At 42.2% G+C, this 13,105-nt stretch overlaps 1 protein-coding gene across 1 annotated transcript in view; it reads right to left on the bottom strand.

Annotated features, from left to right (window-relative positions):
- LOC105704197 (transcription factor hamlet-like) overlaps positions 1-12,689 on the bottom strand; it is a 39,577-nt gene extending 26,888 nt beyond the window's left edge. Inside the window, exon 1 of the mRNA XM_012433236.2 lies at positions 11,750-12,689. The gene's annotated coding sequence lies outside the window, so the exon portion shown is untranslated. The remainder of the gene's footprint in view (positions 1-11,749) is intronic.
- Between the last annotated feature and the right edge of the window lie 416 nt (positions 12,690-13,105).

The raw sequence follows: 13,105 nt of genomic DNA, 5'->3' as shown, positions 1-13,105 counted from the left end.
TTGTCCTGTGAGGCTGACGTCTTTGATTGGTTGAGGGTGTTATTTCTAATAAAAAAAAAACTCTGCTATTTCTTATAATATAATAATTCTATAAGTTTATACGAAGATGGCACGAACTTTGGGTATAAATGAATTGTCAAAAATCACTCGGGGCTGAGATGCTTTGTTTCTAACCTCAAAATAAGCTCTGGTACGTTCAGACCCTCTCCAACGATCAGCTCCAAAACGCACCGGCATTAGGCTTATTGAGGAACCTTTAATACCCAGCAACGTAAACTTTTGAAGATACCTCCACCATTTTCGAGGCATAAAAGTGAAAGGAAAATGGCTCGGTCAGGAGATTTCGACGATTTGAGAGGTATCTCCATTAGCTGAAGAGCATGTGCGGTTTTATGACCTCCGTTCGCAATCGCCCTAAAGCCGGATTGATAGTGGACATTTTAGAGACTTCTGCTCGTCCGAAAACGACGTCTAATGTTGGTCATCACTATCATTCCATCTTGATTGACCTACTAAAATCGAAACGTTGGATGTTTATCACTTTCTTGGGATTTTAATGACGAATAATTACAGTTTCGTCGAGTCTTGCCCAGAAGTTGGATCAATAGCGATAGTGGACGCTTTACCTCTTTCCGAAATATTTCACATTAAATATTACTATGTTTCAATTCGTCTGATTCTGCAAAATCGAGACGATGGAAGTCTATTATTTTTCTGGAATTTCATGACGAACCGTGGTGGTCTTGTCACTTTTAACCTGCGTCGATATTGATGTTGAAAATCTATAGTGGAGGCTCCTGCTCCTTTGGAAAAGATGCTTAAATTCTTTATCACCGTTTCATCTTGATTGGTCCACAAAAATTGGAATGAAAATCGATTATTTCTCTGGGATTTCATGATGACCGAACATAGTCTCGTCGTTCTAAACCTGAATCGATATTGATGTTGAAAATCTATAGTGGAGGCTTCTGCTCCTTTAGAAAAGATGCTTAACATTCTGTACCATCGTTTCATCTTGGTTGATTCGCGAAAATTGGAATAAAAATCAACCTCTTTTTTGGGATTTCGATGATGAGCGATCAGTCTCATCGACATTCCCGCTCGAATGGCGCTCACTTGTTAAACGGTGTTACGTGTCTGTAACGAGTTCGACATTGTTTCAGGATTACACCAAGAGTGGAGTTGCGGTGGTTTTCATGACTGGCTTAACGCGTCTCTATGGCGGGCGCAGGAGGTGACTGCCTGGCATTCGTTCCGTGGCACGAAAGGGTTGTAAAACAGATATCACCGTCTTGCTGTCATTAGCGGCGGCCAATTTTCTCGAGTTAGTTCGCAGAAATCAGGTTTGCCCTCCGGAAATCCGACTTTGCGAAAGCAACCGATTACCCCTGGCAGATAGGCGCCGTTACGTCAACGCTCCCGATGCACAGCAAATTCCTCGAATCATCCGCAATGCCACTTTACCCTTAAGATGCGAATCCCCCTTCTTCATTAACCTCTGAAAACTGGAGCACGAAAATTCTGATGTAATTATAGAACTTTTTTTAAAAGAATATATGAGCGCCTATATTCCCGGCGAGGGTTTTTGCCCCTTCGATACGAATTCTTCTTAATTAACATCTAAAACTGGAGAACGAAAATTCTATCAATTCTATCAATCTTCGATTCAATATCGATACGAATTCCCCTTCTTAACTAACTTTTAAAACTGGAGCATGAAAATTGTAATAGGATTATAGAAATTTTTGGGAAAGAGCAAATGAGCGCATATATTATTGACGTGGAAAGGGGGAAGATAAGTATAATTGTCCAATCAAAATGTAAATAATAAACTGAGTGGTACTAAATATTTAATAAAGAAACTGCAGATCGTTTCCATTGATGATTGAAGAGACGACGGATAATGAAGCTCTTTAATCACGTCAGTTGTGAACTTGTGAAAACCCCTCAATCTAAAATATTAATATCAATAAATACCGAAATAGGAAGCGTTCTTGCCTGTATATGGATATCTAATCACGCGTGCACTTGGCGCGAAACTCTGCCGAATTTCGTGCCACAAAAAAGCGAAACGGTACTGTCGTCGAGGAAAGTTGGCGCATTCACGCCATACATAATCGGTCGGCTGAGTTGGAGATCAGGAATAGATTTTCATGAATTTTCCTCGGGGCCGGTTGTTGGCCAGCCGATGGCCTGAATCTCTTAAGTTTAAAGATCGAAACCGATCTTCCAATCCTCCCCCTTCGTCTTTCGGGGCCGATATCTCCGGATCGGTCGAGTTCTCTTCCGAGGAGCCCCCGCGGACTCCTTGGCATCTCGTCGGCCTCTCATGAAATATTCACGTGGCACGACGAAATCATCGTTTGTTAGTCAACGCAATCCCTCTCCCTCCTCTGGATTCGCCTCTTTCTCTTATTGTAATCCCTGGCCCATTTCTTTTGCGTGCCGCGCTTTATGTTTCGGCGCCGCGCAAAATTCCTGGCACGCGCACGCGCAATGGCGATATTGCGACAATTCCTGGAAAAACATGTTACTATTATGGCGAAGTGAAGATTGCGATGATTTTTTATGGTAGAACCGGAGGACCTTGTGACCAAGTTTTAAAGACAGCGCATTGTTTAGGTTTGGTATTTTCTATGACGGTCACAGTTAACGAGTTATAGGTTAGGTTAGGTGGAATGGTTTTCCGGAAATCGTTGATTTTTCCTAATAATTGGTAATTACCTCGAGAGCAGCAGATTTAATAACAATTGAAAACTTTAGATGATAAGTAAGATTTATAAATTCGATCTGATGAACGCTTTAATAAATAAATTTTATCTGAACGTATCAGGTGGTGAATTTCTTTTGTATTTATACGAATCAGCTAAAATTATTAGTGATATTAAGATGGATAGTTGAAAGTTATATTTTGATTTTAGTAATTGATTTTAAGTTAAATGGGGAATTTCGTGAATTTTAAGGACCGCATGTATTTTTTTTTTTATTAAGGGAAGATTTTGTTAACGTACATTTAATATCTGGGGTGTCGTTAATGATGATAGCGTCCACAGTCAGGACTCTTTTTTAATTTTTATAATTGATATTGAGTTCAAAGGGGAATTCCATGAAATTCAAGAGGCAAGATAAGGATCGCACGTGTCTCATTCAAGTGGCGATTATGTTAATGCTTTCACGAGCGCATAATAATGAAATTGTGTTCCGAGATTATCGATGTCACTCTGGGGAAAAATGAACTTTATTACTGGAGATTCTGAGGACACCTTCGGCGAGACCGCGAGATGAAAGACGTTAAGCTGTCATAAATCGAGGCGAATGTCCACGCTGTCACACGTCATAATTATGTCCTGACGATAGTATAGAAGTCCACCATAAGACTCGACAATTCAGGGGACGACTACGAAAACGGTGAAAGCAGCCAAAGCCCCATATTGCCGGTAAAGACTACATCTCATTTGCGTGCCTTCATTTCTGAGATACGTTTATGATCTTCAGAAATTCGCGGCACGAACGATATAGTTCTCTTACGACAGATTTTACTAAAAAAGGAAAAATCCTTATCCTTAATGCGGCGAAAAAAAAGGACTAGATGTCACTGGATGACCTGTGAGCAAATCTCGGATCTTTTTAAAGAATTTTCCTTAAAAAGAAGTTGCTAAATCCTTTTATTTATATTTATCCGTTTCGCCGGCTAAAATGTGTCGATTAAAGTATGCTCCAATATAAATATAAATTAACGTTCAAGATTCAAACTTATGCACATCAGATGGCCACATACTGAAATTAAATAATTAATCATGCATTCCAGTACATATTTACTTCGTAAAGAAAGAATTCTTCTAAACTCGTCATTAACCTAACAACACATAATTCCATTACTTTTGGGTGCCGAGAAAAATATTTTCAAACTCTTCTATAGCATTGATTTTTACGATTACAATCAATGAACTTGAAATTCATTTCCCATCGAAGGTGTTTTTTAATAGGTGCGTCAAGCTAGCACGTTACTATTGTAATTCCTGATCTTTCAATAGAGAGGAATTACGTGCTAATTATGTGCTAATTTTGTACTGACTTAATTTATTTTTTACTCCCACCATTTTTCCGAAATTTGAAATTTCAGTGCGGTAGTACTAGCTTGACGTCAAGCCAGTACGTTCCATCCGCAAACAATGAAAAAAATAAAAACAAGTGCTTCAATATGAGGTATAGAACGTAGAACAGTAGCGACTTATGTATAACACCTGTCCAGGAGCATAAAATGACATAATTACAGAGTGACAGCGAATTAGGCGAACCCTTTCAAGAACCGTCAGATTTCCATGATGCCGGTCCTCAAAAAATAAATAATAAAGAATAAAAACTGATTATTCGACTTTCAAGCGCGACGAAGTGTTGCAAATCCAGGGTGGCAGTATCCCGGGGAGAAAACGACAATCAGACTTCTCTGCAACCTTAATTCGCGATTGGCCGCGTCGGCGCCTCGTCGAATCGCATCTTGCAGTTTCAAAGGGACGTCCGTGGGATGCAATTTCGACATGTCCGCCTTTCTCGGGCCGAGTTCGTGAAATTTCATCGCCCCTCGGCTAACCACGCGGTTCTTTTCTTCGCGCCTCGCGTGTCAACAAGGATTACCGGGGCGATCATTAAATGACGCGTCGTTACCGTGAAAATACTGCGAATAAACGTTTGCGCCTTATTTGAATGTCATCCGGGAGAAAAAAAGGTGACATTAAAAATGCACATGTCGAAATGCAGGCCCCAATTAAGAGGATGCGACTCTGGAGTTCCTTTCGACGAGAAGGAAGACGGCGGCATTTAAATGAATTAATTTGTCATTTAAATGACGTGAAAGTCCGGAGAGGTTAAGGCTCGTTTCCGGCTCGATAAGGCGATTTAATGATTCCTTTGAACCGATTCCATGAGGTTGAAGACAGGGAATATTATTTATAGGAATATGAGATTTATGAAGCATATTTGTCAGGAAGGATGATGATTGAGGCCGGATGCGCTGATGTCATTTTTTTTATCGTATATTTAATCTTTTTGATACTAACTTTACTGGATGTTCAATATATCACTTCGGTACTCAATCTTAAATATACCGTTTTAATTGATGCACATACATTTATCAAATATTGAATGCGAGGTAGCATGTATTTGGCGCGAAACTCCACCGAGTTTCCTGACGTATTTAAGGGGATGCGAAAGTGGCGTCAGAGAGGTCTCGTTTATGACACTTTTCTCCGTCCTGGGTGTACCGAATAGTTTCAAACTTGACAATGTGAATATGAAAACTATAAGGAAGGTCCTGACACCCGTACAATTTCAATTTTTTAAAAATTTGTATATTAATACTTTAAAAATGTTTTTACAAAAAGTGAAATTTCATCGGGGCTAGGACCTTCCTTATAGCTTTCAAAGAAAAGTATACCTATGTTTATCGAATATTAAATGTATTCAATATTAAAAATACTACAATGGTACATACACTCCCTGAATATATATTAAGCATAAATATTAAATGCGCGATGTTGAAGGTACACATCAATTGTCCCGTATTAATATCGCGCTCACTGCCATTAAGGCGGTCTCTTTGCACGCATTACCACGACGGACGTGCGATCTTATTTTCATTCTTACGTCACGAATGTAGGCCGCGGCCTCAAATTTAGTTTCCATTACGGCGAGCATTAATCGATCGTCGTGCGATTCTGCGTCTCAAAGATTTCCCTCGCCAAGGGCAGCCACGAGGAGGATGATGAAGGATTGTGTCTTTACTCAGAACTGAAGTTTCTCTTCGTTTCCGCCCATGATTTTTTTTCTCTTTTTACGTTCGACGTCAGGGATCGATAGATCGAACCGTGTCGCCGTAAAATGGATTTCGGACACATCTTGATGCAATTTTTTGGGTCGCGTCGCCTTCGGATACGCCCGAGGCGCGATGCTGAAGAAGAACTAGGAATGTCTCTTCATTTACTTTTTACGCCATTTTTTATTTAAGACCATGAATACAAATCTATGAAATATTCAAGTTTTTACCATGATTCAAAGTACAGTTTTGCTTTAAAGTTTTTCAAAATTTTATGAAGTTCAATGGGTAAGAAATTTTTTCTCGAAGGAACTTTATTATTTCGGGATGTTGAAAGTAAAGTTGGACAGCGAATAGAATAAGATGACAATTTTATTGTTGTATATAATTGAAATATAATTTAAATATTTAAATTTTGAGCGTTTTAAGCAGATTAGGAATTATGGAGGTTAGGGTACTTTCCGGAAGTTATTCAATTCTTTCCATCTCGAGATTACAGTTCTGTAAAACAAGGGAGTACAAGTAGAATCTGCGGTAAGCAATGGTTGAATAGTCACGAGAATGAGATCTTTTACAACAACGTAGATTTATCCTGTTTTACCAATCGCCAACAGAGTGGTGTTTTAGTTCGCTACTTCTTTGAAAACTGAATCGTCGTAGCGAGATTACCAATTCCAGTATTAAAAATACAATGCAATCCTTCAAATACAAGTCAGCCTAATATTGCATAAATAAGCAAGTCCATAATAATGTCTTATAGTTAACAATTTCTTAGAAACAAATGATAACTTCACCAATCTAGATAAATATCAAAGGCTGCAATCAGTGCGTTACATTTTCCTAAACGTATTCAATGTGCATACAATATTTGAAAAATGTCAACTGGATTTTCCGAAGGTTTAATTATTAATAAATAAAATACATCGTCCATAATAAATCCAAGTGCATTAATTATAGGTTAGGAAACATATTGTTAGTCTCTACGCATAGTTGCCCCACGTGGTCTCCGCCGCCATATTGAAAATCGAGTGCATGTACCAGAAAAATCCTTATTAATTATAAAATGTCGGATTTACGGCCTTAATGATTAGAAAAGGGTCACGAATAGCCGATTTAACGAAGCCGATGCAACAGGTGTCTACTTTTCCGAGATAGCCTTCGACATCGGGAAGGCAATGCCATCTCGGGATATTGCTCTTTACGTCAATCACCGAAACGATTACGCCTAGGAATAAAAAGGCGTTAACAGTAATCGGACAATTTTCCAGGATGATTTAAGAAAGGGGATCCGGAACACGGAGCTCTCTCCTGTCAGATCGGTGAAATATCAGCGAGGCTTTGAAAAGTCGGAGTCAATTTAAACGCCGGGGCGAGTTAAGATTTTCTGAATGACTCGAAAGGCCACGGCGAGCGCATCGCGGCTCGCGCGTATGAATGGACGATTTCACATAACGGATGCAACAGGTGCCTACTTCAGTGCAGTTGCATTCGGCGCAGGTAATGTCATCGCGGGATATCGCCGTTTGCGCCAGTCAGGGCCGAAGTGGAACCTGGTAGGGTCATTGTTTAAGGCTGGGAGTCTCTCATGATTGTCTGCTCCCTGGGTCTCGTAACAGCAGGGTGCATTTTCGACCAAGTACTGGTGCATCGGCAAATAAATGCAGATTCGCCCAAGTACTAACAAGTACAGATTAGTGCATCGGGTAATCGGGTAGATATGTGACCAATATCAGGTAATCATTCAGTACAGATTGGACTAAAAATGTGCTGGTGCATCAGGTTACTATTAGATGAATTTTCTACCGGCGCATCAGGTAACCTTTGGGTTCAGATTTGAAGAAGTACCCGATGCAGCTCTACCAAAAAATTGTCAGACATGGATTGGAGCTAGTATATGCAGTTTATCTTCGGATAATTAAGAGATGCATATTTGTGCATTAGCAGGTAACCTTCAGATACAGATTTCAAAAGATACCCGGTGGTACTAAAAAATTTTGTCTCGACATGAATTCGAGTAGATGTATATTCTACCGATGCATCAGGTAATTTTCAAGGACCGATTGGATGAAGTACCTGATGGTTCTTTAAACAAAATTGTCAGGTTTGAATTGGAGCTGGTGTATGTTGGTTTATCTCCAGGTGACCATCAAATGCATAATTTATCGAGTACTTGTGTTACAAAGTATCTGATAGATGTGTATACAACTATGTACTTGCTAGGGTATCAAGTCATAGTAAAGTGCATATTCGTCCAGGTACCCTCGATGCATCATCCCGCAAAGTAATTAAGGATATATTGAACTAAATATTTGTTAGTACATAAGGTACCTGTCCATATTTGATGTGCCCTGTCGATGCACCAGATGTATTATGTACCTAATGTGAGGAAACGGGAGAATCGAAATCAACCCCAATACACGTTTTTAATATCTCTGCTCGCGAGAAGCAACTCTATCCTTTAGAGTACATGCCACAAAGTGGGACAGATAATTTAATAATACCTCGATGGAGAAGAAAGAATTATTGCGACTGTTTTAATGACGGCGCTGCTGGCCACGGTAATGGTAATTACAATTATTATATCGATTACTAGCTCCATTGCACTAATTGTCGGCCGACGTAAAAAATCCAACAGAAATGGTTAATGACGGAGTAATTGCGGACATACGCACGGAACGATGTCTCTTAATTTATAACTACTGATAATAGTTGTCTCCTCCGGAATGTGATAAAAGCTGCATTGCGGTACCATGCAAGTCTCTGGAATTTGCATCGAAAATTGCACGTAGAATTAGATGCAGTCGAATAAATGTCGATTCGTGGAGTCAGGAGTTGCGAGTATAATCTCAGTGTTCGGGTGTAATATTTCTAGTCTTCCCGATGTTGCTTTTCCCATTTCAATATGTCTGCCACGAGGACCATTTTACATATCATAGGAGGCCGTGAATTTGCTGCAGCTTATCCTATAGGAAATTCTTGATACAAGACAGTTTTTTAGGCGAATATCGGCAAGATATTCGCTCCGGCATTGGTCCATCGAGGTCGCTAAATAATAGGCGGCACATCGAGTTATATCGGTTTGTCTACCGATAAGCGGCGGAAGTAAAGTGCGTAGGTACGTACTTGGGCCTGAATAAAGAGGACACATTCGATAACGGCGAAATTTATTCCCTAGGTTCCTGGCTAGTACCCGAGACAAACGTACGTACTGGCTCCTGGATAAACCACGGTTTTTGCTACCGGGTGGAGTAATTCTACGTGAACCTACCGGTTCCTTGACTTGTCCAGGTACCGGTTTCGGATAAACCTGGATAACTTACCTGGCGGCCGTTTAAGTCATCAGCGGAGAGAATTCGTAAAATTTCCATGAAAATTTCTAATAACATTAATTGTCAGAATTTAACATTTTACGATATCTTTAACACTATTTCTACCAAACGTGTCAAAAGACACTTTTTAAAATTTTAACTTGAAATTATTTTTGAAGTTTAATAATTTTTTCTCAATTAATGTTTTGAGTTTTCGTATAATAATTGTTAAATTTATTTAGCGGTATCATTTTCCTCCAGCTCATCAAAACCTTTTGGTCGAAATAGGTATACACAAAATCGTAGTAGAAATAATGTTAAAAGCGACCTCCTGTCTGATAGTAACGTTGTTGTATGATAGTAATGTTGATTCAGAAAAGGTTTTGAGGTCTGACAAATGTGACTTTCCTTCAGGAATGTTTCTGAGAATTTATCAAGGTAGATCTTGTTTCAGGAATCTTTTCTACATCTGTTAAAAGTGACCGATTTTAATGGCAAAAGCGACGTCTCTTTCGAAACATCTTCGAGGTCTGTCAAGAGTGACTGTTTCTCATGAGAGCGACCTCTCTTCAGGAACGTCTTCGAAGTCTGTCAAGAGTGATCTTATTCAATTTTAAAGCGATTCCCTTCAGGAATACCTTCAAGATCTTTTGTCACGTCAAGTACGAAAGTCTTCGAGGTCTACCAAGAGAGATATTTTTTCACTTTAAAAGGGATTCTTCTTCAGGACCACCTCCAAGATCTTTCTTCACGTCAAGGGTGACCTCTCATCGGGAACGTCTTCGAGGTCTGTCAAGAGTGACCAATGACAACTCAGCCTTGGCGATCGCTGCTCTTTTTTTGTTCCGATTATGACGAAGCGCGATCGGACCGCTTTAATTAGGATTCTGTAAAATTGACTGTCCGGCTTACTTGGAAAGGTACTTAAGGCACTTTGCCGGTGCTATCAGCGTTTTAAGGAACCTTCAAGAAATTTGCGCAATGCCGAGTGCAGACTTCACTTCGCGATAAGAAGATGCATCTCGAGTTCGTCCTCGAATTTCGGCGACAGAATGAAAAATGAGGCATTTTCAGGAACGAGGGTCAAGAGAACGTGTTTGCAGAAGAAACGGAACATCTCAGCTCTTCACGGAAACAACGAGAAATCGCCAGATATATTTCAAGACGCCTTTTAAACCCTGCATAATTTACGAGGTCAACCTTTTCGAGGTAAAGAGGTGCACCTCAATTATTTGGCGATTAATGACTCGAGGAAGAGGAGAAATAAAATTATCGTGAAGAAAAAGAAAAAGCTTTTTAACCAGAAAATTTATCGGCAAGGAATTGTGTCCTGATTTATATCGCGAATAACATCCGTAAAATGTAGGATTTTGGAATTTACAAGTATTTAGTAGTAGTATGTTGTAATACTAACAAGATACGTTTCTTGATATTAACGGAGTTAAATAATAAAAATTTGAATATGTGGCAAATTAACGAAAACGTCTATCACGTTTTAGAATTTTCGTACTTAAACTTTTTTAAACTAATTTCAAAATTGTGAGTATTTTCAGTTCTTGCGAGTTTGCTGTATTTATTTCGGTACCTACAAGCTCCATCTTCCCCGAAAAATTAAATAATAAATACTTAACTACGATTAAAAATGACGAAACGTATGTCGCTTTACAGTCAATTTCTCGCACCTGAACCCGTTTATACTGGTTTAAAAAGTGTAATTATTTTTTATTCTTGCATTTCTACTGTATTTAACCTGTTTTCAGGGATAATAGAGGATTGTCGGGGCGATTTTCGATACCAACAATATCCATCTTTCTCGATAAATTAAGTAATAAATATCTGAATACGACTGAAAGTAATGAAGCATATGTCATTTTATAGTAAATTCTTCGCACTTAAACCCGTTCATACTGGTTTTCAAAATTGTGATTATTTTTTTAATTTATATTTTTAATACATTTATTCGATTTTCGGGGATACGCGAATTTTCGAGCGCCTCGGGCAGGAAAATACTCGCCGAGGGTCGAGGCGCGGGAACGGAAAGGGGATCGAGAGGTAAATTTATGTCGATCCTTCGCGGAAATCGCGTAGGATCTCCGTGAAATACATATATCACACGTGAGTTTCTCTCTCCCTCTCGGGCTTTCTCGCGGTCGCCGAGCGAGCGCACGCCTCGGTAAGAGCAACGAGTATCGAAGTATTCGGTAGTATCAGGGAGGAGCGTGGGAGCACTTATTTCTGCTCAGCGGGGGTTAAGTGCGAGAGGCAAAGGTTAGGAACTGGTTTGCCGGTAAGTGACTGGTTATTGCCGAGTACTCGACGCTCTCGAGCGGCGATAGTCGAAGGTTTTAATTAACGAAGCCACGTGCTCATCTCTCGCGAGAAATTCGACGCGGGAGGGCGGGTTGGTCACCACAAATTCGCCCCACCAACAAAATAAATGTATCCTCATTTAAACATTTTAAATAAAATCATGCCTGCCCGAAACACCTAAATAAAACCGTGCAGATTTATCCATATACCCGTTCCATATTTTTGAATTCGAGAATTACCTTACCAAACCGTGAGTCTGATTATAGGGAGTTTGAAAATGGCAAAAAGCTTTTAAGAAGACAACTCAGGCCCGACTTACCTTCTCTGTCATTCCACACCCTTAACGAGGTCGCTCACTCAAGCTCACGTAGATTTAACGAGCAGATCGCGCGACAGTCCGTTCAACAGTCTTCGTCGCACTGTTTAACAACTTAGGTCCTTCGTCACAGCACTCACTTCGCGAGTAGCGCGGGGGTTCTGGTCGATTTCCTTGCGAAAGTTCCCCTATCGAAACGTCCGCGTGAGCATCCTAGGGCGGCGCGAGGCCACGTGGTCGGCGACGATCGCGGTCAGGCTGCGCGCCCGGCGGCAGGCTCGACGTCGGCGGCTCGGCCGCCGTCAGGCTGGGCGGCGACGCGGGTCCACTGCGCACGAGCACTGCGCAAGGGCGGCAACCCCGGCTGCGTCAGGCGCGACGGGTCACCCTGTAGCGATGCGGGTGCGACGGCAGTCGAGTGGTGGCGCTCGGCTCGGGCGGTCGGACCGCTCCGTCAGGCGCGTGGAGGCCCAGGTAAGGCCGAGACGAGTGGCGGTGCTCGTCGAAGACGGTCGGTCCGCACCGTCAGGGTCGGCGAGGCCCGGAAAGGGACGAGTCCGTCGCGACTCCCGCTTGCGGCATGGGCCTTTAATCCCGGTGTCGGGCGCCGGTGTGCGCCGTCGACCCGCGGTGGTGAGTAAGAGCGAGCGAGCGAGTCGGGCATCGACTGTGGCGCGGATCGGCGATCCTCGCGCGCGAGAGAGAAGGAGAGAGAAAAAGAGAGAGAGAGACGGGCGACGACGGAAGAATCGACGGAGACACGCCGCCCGGGGAGGGAGCCGAGGATCCCGGATGGGGGACGAGGGAACCGTAGGTTGGTTGGTAGGTAGGTAGGTCGGTAGGTTGGCCGTGTAGGTATACGTCTCTCAGCCGGCGCGAACTGCCGCGCGAACGTAGCGGCGGATTAACCGCGCGCGGCCGTTGTAACACTGTCCGGGACCGGGAGTAGCACCACGCCGGCACGCGACCTGCCCTCCCTCTGCTCGGCCTCGCTCTGCCTACCTCTGCCTGCCTCTGCCTACCTCTACCTACCTCTACCTACCTCCCTGGACCATATCGGAGTCGGTGCACCTCTGCTCTGCTCTCTGCTCCGCTCTGCTCTACTCCTCCCTGCCTCGGACGACTCCCACCATTGGCATTCGCTGCTCTCCTTCGCCGCGACGACTCCCAGACGCTAATTCGCGCTCGGCAGGGCCCGAGGCCGCCGCCCGGCGATCCCGAGACCTTATCCGCTTTCCCTGGGTTTAAGCCAATCTCCTGAAACCGAGGAAAATTTACTCCCTGCTTTTCGAAATTAGAACTTGAGATGTGAGTTGTTGTTGGAGATTAGCAGAGGGTGATCGTTGTTTGATCCAGGGA

The sequence above is a fragment of the Orussus abietinus genome, unplaced genomic scaffold, assembly GCF_000612105.2.
Source record: "Orussus abietinus isolate OABI.00-Male unplaced genomic scaffold, Oabi_2.0 scaffold53, whole genome shotgun sequence".
NCBI classification, from domain to species: Eukaryota; Metazoa; Arthropoda; class Insecta; order Hymenoptera; family Orussidae; genus Orussus; species Orussus abietinus.
This window is presented reverse-complemented; position numbering and strand designations above follow the sequence as displayed.